Below are 12395 nucleotides of genomic sequence, written 5' to 3'. Positions count from 1 at the left end.
TTCCCACATTCTGCAGAGGGGGCTTGCCTTTCGCTTGGATGTGGAGAGTCACGTCTAAGACGTGATGTTGTTGAGGGAATTCTCGGCAGGAGCGGAGCGAATCCGACTTGCCAAATAAAACAAAAATCCAGAAGCCACTTCGACTGCTCCCAAGTCGTGCTGAAGGGCACGAGACTTTTACGCGTGAAAAGAAAGTTTCACGCTGGAGGTGTGTGGGGCCGGGGGGGGGGGGAGAGACCGACCGCCGCCAAAGACAGGGAAGACCGTGGTCCCGATCCGGCAAGAATCAGTTGTGTTTCGGTCCCATGGAAATCGACTAACCCCGACGCCTGTTGAGTTTCATGGCCTCCGTACCTTGAGCCAACTGCATGTTTACCCATCAGTAAGCGCCGCTTTATTCAATGGGTCTACCTAACCGTTAAGCCTACCACGGGAGCGTTTCACTCCTATGCGCATAGCTGTCAACTTTTCCCTTTTCTTGCGAGGAATCCTATTCGGAATAAGGGGTTTCCCTTTAAAAAAAAGCGAAACGTTGACAGCTATGCCTATGCATTCTATTTGATGGAATAAATTCCCACCGGACATACTTTCCGCGCAAATCCGTTTAGGATCGGCTGCTAAATGTGGCTCATTTTCTCTGGATTGCGACTATGGGAACCGGGAAATTCTGTTTGGTCTTAAAAGTGCAATTGGCGACAAAAGGGCTGAGAACGGTGCAAAGCCAAGGGATTTCGGGGTGGAGGCTGTGTTGGCGCCTTTCTTAAGGTGTCCAGCCGCGCTTCTGCAGTGGTCACGACCCTACAGCGTTCCCAAGAAACCCGGGAGAAAGTCTAAGGCTTGCCTCTGGGTCTCTGCCCCATATCTAACACCCTGCGCTTGGCCTGTCAAGTCTTCTTCGTTACGGCTGCCTGTCTAGTTTTAATTCCTTCTCGGGAAGGCCAATCCATATCAATTTGATGGGATTCATTCGCTCCTAAGCCAGCGCTATTGCGCGCCATAAATCGCCTTGATCGTTCACTGGGGACGCAGCTTGAAGACTCCGCGTGAAAAGCGGGTTTGAAAACGAAGGCCTCTTGGGCCGAAGATCCGCGTGCGGGAGCAGAAAGATCCAGCCGAAAGAGGGTTCCTTATTCCAGAAGGAGGCGGGGGGGGGGGGGGAGGAGAAGAAAGAAAGAATTTATATTGGCGTAGCGCTATTAACGCTTCCTCCCCGCGCCTCGGTGTGTCCCGAGTTTCCATTGGGGAAATGATCATGGCGTTAAAATTAATTTAAAGTACACAGGAACAGCTGGAATAAAGTGCATTTCTTTTTCACAAACTGTAAAATCACACACCCACACCCCAGACTCCCCGCGGACGGTTCTCCCAGCCTTTCCCAATTATTCTGCCTCTTGCTGGTCAAGATCCCCTTTGCTCGAGGTAGTTGGAGTCTGTCAATGGCAGCAGGACTGCCGCCCTGGGCGAGATCTTGACTTTCAAGGCGGCCCAGGAGGAACAGCGCCGCGTCGCAAGTTGCGCCTGCTCTTGGCTGCTTGGACTGACGGGTTGGTTTTCCTTAATGATGTGTTAGTTGCTTTGGCTGTTTTAATAACTTTGCCTCCACTTGCTCCTGGCCGGTCCCATTGGATGGAAACTAGCCAGTGTCTAATTAGGGTTTTCCTGGAGAACACATTGGACTGAAATGTGCAGCACTCAGCTCATTTGCGTTTGTATTCTTTTAAGCAATCTCTTTATTTTTATTTTTTTTTAAATCACAGCACAAAGGAAAATATACACATCTTAACGTCTCGAGCTCAAAAGCTGCGGAAAGCCGGATTTTAAAAGCGTATTTGGTTTTAATAAAGAAATCGGTTTCTCATTTGTCACATGTTACATGAATTTAGAGTCGATGGGGCGGGGGGGAAAGCCCGCATTGTTCTGTCCTCAATTATAGTGAGCAATTGGGAATGTCTGGGCAATTTTCTCGGTCTCAACAAGGCTGAGCGGGCTTTCGGATTACCTTGTAACAGCGCCATCTAGAGGACCTCCTCGGGCTAGGCGGCGTTTTAGGTTTGAGGGACGCGGTGTTGGTTATTGGGATGACGAAACGAGGTGTTAGGGTCGTCTATTTTAATTTTGGGACTATGGGTGTCTGAGGCAGAAGTGACGATCCACTTTGGGAAAGGCCTTTAGGTCCTCTTGTTGCTTATCTCTCACATGTCGTGCCTTGATGGCGAGGAGAGAAATTAAAGAACCGAATTAAACAAGGAAGGGGGAAAATATTTGAAGGGGCTATTTCCTGGCGTCAGGTGAATTGAGTGCTATGGCCCACTGAAGTCAGTTCCAGGACTACTCAGGAGTAAATTGCTTATCCAAACAGAGACAGGAAACATTAACCTGCTGCTGAATTTCTATAGCCTGCTTATTTCTCCAACACATAATTTTACGATTAAAAAAATCACTAATAAAAAAAATACCTTTTAAGAATATCTCGAACATTTGCCAGATTTCAACAAATGGCTAAACTGAAGTTATTTGGCATAACTTCCGTTGGCAGAGAGAGTGTTTTCTTCTCTAGATAAAGGACTACATCCAATATTAGCCATAAACAGATTGCTGGAAGTGCTGAGATTGCAACTCAGTTTGTATTGAAAAAGCTTGTATTGTATTCTGCAAGGGCATTGCCCTGTACTATATGAAGTTAAGTTGCCATGAGATTCCTTGTTTGCTGTCATATGGTGTCCTGAAATTCATTTCCAAAGGGGAAGTGGGATATTATACGGCTTTCACTTGAAGAAAATCAGGACAACCCCCTCCTCAAGCCTTGAACTCAGTATTTCAGGATAAATCTTCCCGCTGATTCCACCCCCCCCCATAATTTCCTTTACCACGATTTCGTGGAGGACAGGTGACATTTAAACAATTCCTTTTCCAAGCCAATCTCTCAAAGAGAGTGAAGAGGTTCTCTTCTGCCCAGCAATGAACCTAACTAAAAAGTCAATCCTTTATTAGGCATAGCAAACCACACATTATCAAGCAAACACCGTATACAAATTGTGCAAAATACGAATTCAGCATAACAAGGTTTGTCCCAGTCAGATCTTTAACTCCAGAGCAAATCAATTTGCATAAATAATACAATCTAACACTACCACATCACCGATCAGTTATGAACCACTAAATCTCTTTATAATGGCCCAGTCTTTTTACATGGACAGCACTCAGAAATTCAGCCACTATTAAAGTAATTTGATCATTCCTGTCCGAGAGCAGGTCCTCAACCGTTGGTGGCATAGAATTGAGCCTCTTAAGTTGTAAGGCCTCCAATAATTGTCTTCTGGCATAAATGCCAAAATCACAAGAAAAGAAAATATGCTCCAAAGTATCAGGTTCTTGTTTACTACATTTGCAGAGACGCTCTGCTTCTGGGAGAGCTAAATATCTTCTTCTTAGTATCTTCGAGGGAAACATATTAAATCTGGCTAACATAAACAGCCCGCACAATTCATGATTCTTCAGATTTGTCATGTATCCCTTTTGAAAATCTCTACACAAAGGACCTAACTATTAAAATAAAGAATCGTATAGGAAGCGATCAGCGAGTCCCTGTAGAGTCTAGTAAGGCAATTTACTTAGAAGCAAACCCCACTCCAATAAGTGGGATTTATTCTTGAGTAAAGAAGGTTCGCAGGCGTGTCTGGCACTGAACTTGCCATCCCTTCAATGCGACCAGGCTACAGCTCGGGATTATTTCTTAGTTCCATTCAAAGGAACCAGACTGGAATAGGCTCCAGTGTAAGCCTTCCATTTGTTTGGTTTGTGGATGGAACTGTCAAGGGGAAATATTTGTAATAGCAGGAGTGGCAGTATTTATATCAGCATTATTAACCTATGCCAGTGAGTAGGAGGTAAATTTGTTCCAGGGCACCACCCGGGAACCCGTTTTGAGCGCCTCGGCATTTGATGTCATTAGCGCTAGGAGTGCCTGCCCTCAATAGATACAGCATAGACAGCCAATTTGATAAATTGGCCAGCAGGGGGCGGGGTAATCTAGAATCCACAGTAAGGCAATACCTTTACTGGGATCGAATAAAACGCCACAAAATAATGAGCAAATTTCTGAGTCCCAGAAAACTTCAGCTGCCTTGAAGTTAAACCCAAGAAGGGTGAGGTTGGAAGAAGAGTGGGGGGGGGGGAATATCTCGGAGTGGTCTAGCTGTTCCCCCAAGACTGCAGTTTTATCACAATCCCAAAAAGGCGTTTTGCAGGCATCACTGAATTCACCTCTAAAGGTGCAAAAGAGATTGCAAAACGAGTCTCTGATCACTGGGATAAAAGACAGAGAAAATGAAACCCCCTGTTCCACTTTCTGAGAACCTGAAATCCGGCCGTTACCAGGTTCTGTCAAAGATGAGTGACAGCAAACCAGTCTCAACCGGATTCAGGGCGTCAGACTGTCAGGGCAGAAAAGGATGAAGATTGCAGGAGCGTTTCTCCTTCATCACCATCATCACCAAAGAGGAAATCCTAGGCACATTTGGGGGGCCCAGGTGAGCCCCGTCCCACATAATCACATGATGTGACGCGCACACACCATTTGAATGACAATGCCCATCAACGGGGGGCGGGGGGGGTGACCCTCAAATATTTTATGGGGGAGGACGAAGGAACCACGGCCCCCACGGCTCCTATCTTTGGGGGAAAGCTCCATTGAATTAAGTGGGGCTTGCTCCCAAGTAAACATGCACAGGCTCAGGCTGCACGCGCTGATTGTACCGCAGTTTCCCCCCAAAAAAACACGGAACCCGAATTTATTCACTTGGGGTGAGGTATAAAAGCTGCCTTGCAGAATTATTGCCTGCGTACTTTACTCGGAAGTCTGGGACATACGCTCAGCTTCGTATGTGTCAGGGATTCATACAGAATGTCTCAAGTGGGAGGCAATGTAGCAGTGGCGTAGCGTGGGTTGTCAGCACCCGGGGCAAGGCAGTTAATTTGCGCCCCCTAAGCCGTGGATTTGCGCCCCCTAACCCTAACCCCCAGATGTTGCGCCCGGTGCGGCCGACCCCCCCTGCACCCCCCACGCTACGCCACTGCAATGTAGTCTTGTTGCACTTGAAAAACACGCACAATTTAAAAACAACAAAAGCAACGCACGACCACCTGCGATCAGCGGTGCCTGGAGAGAAGGGAGGAATAATAGAGGGATGTATATCAAGGTTTCCATTGAGGAGGGAAAAACGTGTGTGGGTGTTTAAAATACCCGAGGGGAACATTTTTAATCTTCTCCTGAAAAGATAATGTGTGCCCACGCATGTCTAAAAGAAATACTGAGTGATTAAGAGAGTCATTTAGCAGCTTCTGTTTCTCTCCTGCGCAGAATTCCCGGGAACTGGGAGCTCTGCCGCGCAGGCCTCGTTGAAGTGAATGGTGGCGCTCCTGAACCGTGATCATGCTTTATATAAATGTTACCCAAGAAAGCAAACCGCAGCTCCCCTAAAATTAACTAAGATAGCTGTAAATAAATGCCGCCGAAGACAAGGGCGCTATCAAATAACTGAGCTTTGGGAGAGGCTGTAAAACGTCTTATTTGGCACAATCTTTGAGGTGCTTTTCCGACTGTGGGAAATCGCATGGTTTTGCTATATATCGTTTCTTTGAGGCAAAGCGGAATATTTAGAAATGAGGGTTTCCGTTTACACATAGTTGGTTCCTAACTCTGAGCCAAATTAGGCGCAGCTCCATTCACCGAGTTTACAATTGCGCTAATTGTTGTTATTTTTTATAAAGTAAATAACAGCCGAGGGGCCCGATCCAGATCAGAATCTCGCGCCTGCTATTCTGCAATATTTTTCTTTTCTTTTCCCTTTGGGCATTTTTTTAAAAAGCCACTTTTGAACTAACGTAACTCCCTTTTCCAGAGAATCAGTAGGAGTCTAGAAATAACCGCATAATGAATTCAGTCCTATATATCTAACTTGTTTATGATCTGATCCTTTCAGCCTATAACCTTCCAGTTTATTTCAAGGATGTTCCAGGGATGGAAAAGAATCAAACCTCTGCATTGCTGCAACGGCTGAGATGTTAGGAGTCCTGCCTCGTTTGCTTCCCTGCGGTTGGACAAAGTGAAGTTAGAACCCATTCGGCGTCAGAGGGACAATAAGAGTCTTTTTCTGGGAACATAAATCTTATCGGGACATCGGTTTGTTTCCGTTTTTTTAATCGCAGGAATGTGTAAAATACCATTGACTGAAAATACGCAAAAGCTGGGCCAGCGAAAATGGGGCCAAGTTTTGTTATTTCTAGATGTGAATATAGAATAATCCTTTTATTAAGCTCGATGACGAAGAGTTCAGTGTAACTGGAAAGCCTGCATTCCCCAGGTTGTAAGGCAACGGTACTATTTTCTCTAGGCTGTGACTAACTCGAAGTCATATTATACTGACAAAAAAATCATGGATTTCAACGGTGTGAGTAGAACTCCGGGCAAAGCATTAGCTGCCATTTAGTTGAGATCAGTGACCAAAGGAGAGCACCAGTGTTAGTCTCTTGAAGCAAAAACAGCCAAGAGTCTTCTGGCACCTTAAAGACTAACACTTTTATCATGACATATAAACTTTTGCTCAGTCGAGTCCACGGTAAGAGCTGTGACAGTGGAATGGACTCCCTCGGAATGTGGTGGGCTCTCCTTCACCGAAGGCTTTTAAACAAGGTTGAATGGTCGTCTGTCGTCAATAATTATTTGGCTGTGACTCCGGCATTGCAAGGGTTGGTCTACATGACGCTTGAGGTTCCCTACAATTCTATTATTCAGTGATCCATCAAATGCGTGGAATGTGTTTCTTGTTGAAAGTGTTGGGCTGCAACTCAACTTGCTGTAGGGTGATATTCCTGCAGGGGAAGAGTAGATAAAGAGGAACCTTCAACTTTCCTAGACTGTCATTCCTGTGGTTACCTACTCATCTTCCTTCAGTTTAATACTCTCAGGGTTGCTGCCCTCATTTCCTACTTTCTTCTTCACCTTTACCTTGAGAGAGGAGACATCTTTGTGTGTGTTTCCTGCTAAGGTAGGTGAATGAATTTTTCCTGCCACTGAGTAGCTATGACTACTCACAGGTGCCTGGGAATGGGTGTCAGAGGAACAGGATCAGAGGGAAACTTCCAGCTGGGATTAAGCCTCAGCACTAGACATTGGTCCAGCATCATAGAAAACTTTAGGAGCTGTAGATTTGTTGAGGAACTTGGTCCATGTACAGAACGACGATCAGCAGCTTTCCTTGTTTGGGAATCAAGAGAAGACAGTTGTTCAGGTCCGAAGCTCGTCTAAAATGTGTAGTGTAGATCCTTTATTTATTTGTTTATTTGTTTACTTACTTACTTACTACTGATATTATTATGCTATTAATTAATCATTACAATTATATCTCATTTTTTCTCCAAGAAGCTCAAAGGGGTTTCCCCCTCCCCATTTTATCTTCAGAAGAACCCTGTGAAGTAGGTAAGGCTGAGATACTGTGACTGACCAAAGGTCATCCAATGAGCTTCATGGATGAATGGAGATGTAAGACTTCCCAGGTCCTAGTCCAACAGTCTAACCACAGCACCTTAGTAGCTGTAGACCCAAAGTGGGGAGCCTGTGGCTCTCCCACATGTTGTTAGACGCCACGTTGGCTATGCTGACTGAGAACTGATGGAAACTGGACTCCAGCAACATCGGAAGACCCACAGGTTCTCCACCCCTGTTTTAGAAATCACTCAGTGGCTATGTCCTAGGGCTGGTGTTTCTTCAACAGAACCTCACTAGATGAAGAAACAGCACACTTGTGAGCATCTATCTTTCCTCAAAACTGAAGCCACTGCAGCCTGTTGGTGTTTCCTGTTTAGGAACTCTGAGCTGGGCTAAATCATCTCCAAGGTTGGATACATTCCATCAGGATATGATTACCACCCTAACCAAGAGGAACGTCTGTTTATTATTTGTCTATTGGAATGTACATTTCCTTCTTTCTTCTTCTTCCTCTTCTTCTTCTTCTTTCCATTCTCCAAACCAGGCTTCCTCAACCTCAGCCCTCCAGATGTTTTGAGACTACAATTCCCATCACCCCTGACCACTGGGTCCTGCTAGCTAGGGATCATGGGAGTTGTAGGCCAAAAACATCTGGAGGGCAGAGGTTGAGGAAGCCTGCTCCAAACAAATGTATTTGTCTGCCTCTCTGTGTGTCCCTAAAGATACCTGTCAGTTCAGTGAGATGACTGATGGGTTGTCACCTAATAATACCCTAACCCATGTTTGAAAAGAGCAGAGAGTGATGCTTGCTCTCAGTCCATGGGAGCAAATAGCTTAGTTACACCAGGTAGTTAGGAGCCTAACTGCTTACACCATCTAGCATCCAAAGGGAAGAAGGAAGGAAAGAGCATAATAGTCACACTAAAAGGAGTCACAAACGCTCTGTTTACTCATTTTACTTTTGTGCTCTAAAAGAGTCTATACAGAATTTTCAAAGGTATCTTTCCATTCATCAGGTTAAGGGCAAAGATTGCTTCCTCTTCAGACCCTCTTACAAGTCCGGGGGGGGCTAGGGCCAGGGAGGCTTCCACCTTTTCAGGCCTCTATGCCGTAATAAAAATTAAAAAATGGCGACACCGAAACAGAAAATAAGGTGCCAAAAGGAGAGTGACTTGTTCATTTCCATAATCAGCTGGTCTGAGAGCACACATTCCTCTCTTGTAACAGCGGAACTGATATTTTAAAATTAAAATTATGAACATTTAAAAACTTCACTATGGCCAAATCTTTAGCAATTAACAAACAAAGTCTTTTACCAAATCACATCTCTTATTTGCTTAAATGTGCAAGTCTTAAGCTGTGAGTGTATGTCGCACACTGTGGTTCGATGTACATAAAGACAAGTTGCAAAAATTATCAAATGCCAAAAAATTGAATATTTTACCCAGGCCCAATGGCCTTCCTGTCCACCCCCCCACCCCTGATCTATTGGCCATTCTACTCTTCCAACAACACAGTGATCTTTATCCTTGGGTCCTCAAAGTATTATTGGAGAACAGCTTCCATCGTCACCAACCAGTTTAGCCAACCAACTCTGGTCCAACGTTTGGGAAACGGGAACAGGAACAGGAATCTGGAAAGAGAAAGCCTCGCTTTTTGTATTCTGGATGCCATTCACACCACAAACATCTCAAAAAGTTTGAAATAAAGCTAATAATATTGCTAATATCTGCTACAAATAGTTTATAGACAGGACTTCCTATTAGCAACTGCTGTCCCACTCACTGTTTTGTCACTTCATTTGGGCAACCAGGGATCAAAGTTGGGGGAAGCAGTTGGGGGAAGGAGTGGAAGAGAGAAGAGCAATCTCTGCAACACACATTTTCTGTTTGCGGAAGAAGCCTGCCTTGCTCCCACAGTTTCCTCCTCCTCAGTGTGAAAGTCTTGATTGGCAGAAGGTCACATTAACGCCTTTCCTCCAGTTCAATATGATAATATGTCCTGGACTGTGGTTTCTAAAGAAACCTTACTTTGTGCAGTACTAACTCAACTTCCGCATTAAGAAAAGTTGGAATCTGATACAGGAAAATGATATGCAAATTAAACTTCCCTTCCTTCCTTCACTCCCCACCCCCCACTGCTTATTTGCCTAAGTTAAACTTTTCCCAAGCATGGGAACAACAAGGACCACAGCCTGGGCTCTTTTTCAGCATACAGTGCTTGCGTCCTCAATCCAAAGGCCTATTCTAAAGGTTTGGGCTGTAGAGTTGTTTTAAAGCATTTACGACATTGGTTTTCTTGATTTACATACACCCCATAAGAACAACGCCAATGCTATCAAAACAGATGGGACAATAACCTCCTCCTTAAAAAACAAAAACAAAGGGAATTAAGCCTTTGCCATGCATACCTAATCATAGCCCCCATTGTTTGTAACAATTAAGTGTGCGGAATCATTAATCTAACCAGAGAGATACAGGAACGCCTAATGAATCATGTCGTGCAGTGGCTTGTCCAAGACCACCTAGCGAGTTCAGATTCGAACCTAGAACTTTCGGAATCCCTGTTTAGACTTTTAGGTACGGTTCTCAGAGAGGTAAACTGTGCCTCAACATTTCCACTTCAAACAAACGACGTAATTTCTATTTGGAGGATTTAATGCTTCTCCATACAAAAGGACTCTGCTCATTTAATGTCAGGAAGAAGGGTGATTTTTTTTCCTGGAGGAACGTTCCGTCACACGAAGCCCACCCACAGTCTGAAGTGTGGTACAGTCCTAACACAGGTTTACCACTTCATGGAGAATTAGGCTTAAGTCACAATGCTGTTTCATTTCGGCTATACACTTAATCAAAATATGCAGCCTTATTCCTTAGCCAGACGTTTCACAACCTGTGTGGAAGCACAGTTTGAGCTAGGTTGGGTTTTTTTTGCAATGGCTCTGGAGACCTGGCAATCAAAACAGATTCTGAGCCTGCCTCCGATTAAGTCCTGTAGAAGAGAGGAGAGACCTGGTAGAGGCTGGGCTGCCATTTTAAGCATTTCTGACCCTCCCTAACGTCTATATATATGTATATATGTATCTGTATATATATTGTGACAAAAGTCATTCATCAGGTTTCAGGGTTCTGGCCTAGCTACCAAAGTTCAAGCTGCGGTTCACTGCACATCCGCAAATCTCAGCAAGCCTCAAGTTCAATCCCAAAAGCTGGAGCTTGATGGATGAGTCATTCATCTTTCTTATGAAGGGTTTGTTGTGGGGAGGGAGGGGACCCTGGCTTTGCGGTGCCCCGGCTGAGAGATGGAGCGCAAATCGAACTGCCGTATAATTGGCTGGCGGGAGACGCGGTGTCACGGCCTCTCTGTCCAATGGAAGAACCTGATTTGGTGGAAGATGGCCTGAGGACATACAAAGCATCTTTCATCGGATGACAAAGGCCTCCTGACTGGATCAAGGTGAATAGGGAGAGTAACCTTTTCAAACAGTCTAAAGAAAACCCATCTGGTTTTGCCCTGTTCTTTGTTTTAGTCAAAAAAAACAGCAGCACCTGAAGCCTAATTGAGATTGCAAACGAAAAAAGCTTTCTCTCTGGTTAAAGTTTCGGTATAGCGACACGATTCAAGTTGCTTTCATGGAAACAGGCCGTGGCGAGAGCGCAAACGCGGCACATTAATGAGATAATAGGATGCTATTGACCCACCGCTAGAAGGTAGTAATAGCCACTTGTGACTCGCAGGGAGAAATACACTGATACGGAGACCCACCTTTAACATTCTCTCGCAGACCCAGAACTTTTCACTTGTTTCTGTATGCATATTCAGCTGCCATCAAGCCTACCGTCATCTAGTGCACGTGTGTGAACGTGTGAAGCTGCCGGCCATAGGAGTCGACGCCAGGGGCCGAGGTCCCGACTCCCTTCGACACCCCGCCTGAAATATTTTACGGCTCCAGGCTCCCCAAAGTTGATGGGCATTGCCATTCAAATGGTGTCGGTGCAAATGGTGTATTGTGATCAATTATAGGGGCACAGGGCTTATCTGCCCCCCTCCCAATATTATATTCAAGTTGGGACCCCTGCTGCCAGCGTGAAGCCCACACAGTCTCTAAAATAGGGCAGCACAAAAATTCTCATGTTCACCCTTTTCCCAGAGGGGCAACCGCATCAGCCCAGAGTTTTGCGGCACCTCAGACGTACGGTGCCTTGACCTACCACTTTGTGATTCAAAGGCCCTTAAAATGACAAAAGAACATATTAGTATTATGTATGTATTGCATTTATATCCCACCGTCCTCTCCAGGGAACTCAAGGTGACGTGCAAGGTTCTTCCCCCTCCTGAATTAATCCTCGCAACAACCCCCGAGGTAGGTCACGGCTGAGAGGCGGTGGCTGGCCGAAGGTCACCCACGGAGCTTCATGGCCGAGTGGAGATTTGAACCCTGGTTTCCCAGGTCTTAGTCCGATACTCTAACCACTGTACCACGCTGGCAATCGCATAGTAGTACAGAAAAAAATACAAAAGATATATGCAATAAGAATACAACAACTCAATCAGAACCTTTTTTATTTTTCTCTTGGAAGGTTACCTCTTGCTTAACTAGTTACTATGCCTAGTGACAATTATGACATCTCCCATCTTGCGAAAAATGCTTATCTTTTGGGTCTGAAATGTTCTGCGCATAACTCTTAAAAAAAGCAAACACCCCCCAAACCATCAAACAAAAACCAATGAATTGCATCTCCCTTTTTCCTTCTTTTGTGCGGAGCTCCAGTTACAGTCTTGAAGATGTTTTAAACCTGAAACTTGCGCGTCGGTTCACGCTTCGCTAGGCTCGGGCATTTGATCTGGGCGAAATGGTTTGAATTTGCAGCCTCTCCCCCCCCCCACCTACATCCCTTAAGGATTTTTA

Source organism: Podarcis tiliguerta, assembly GCF_965153285.1.
Source record: "Podarcis tiliguerta genome assembly, chromosome: 1".
NCBI classification, from domain to species: Eukaryota; Metazoa; Chordata; class Lepidosauria; order Squamata; family Lacertidae; genus Podarcis; species Podarcis tiliguerta.
Note: the sequence above shows the minus strand (reverse complement) of the source record.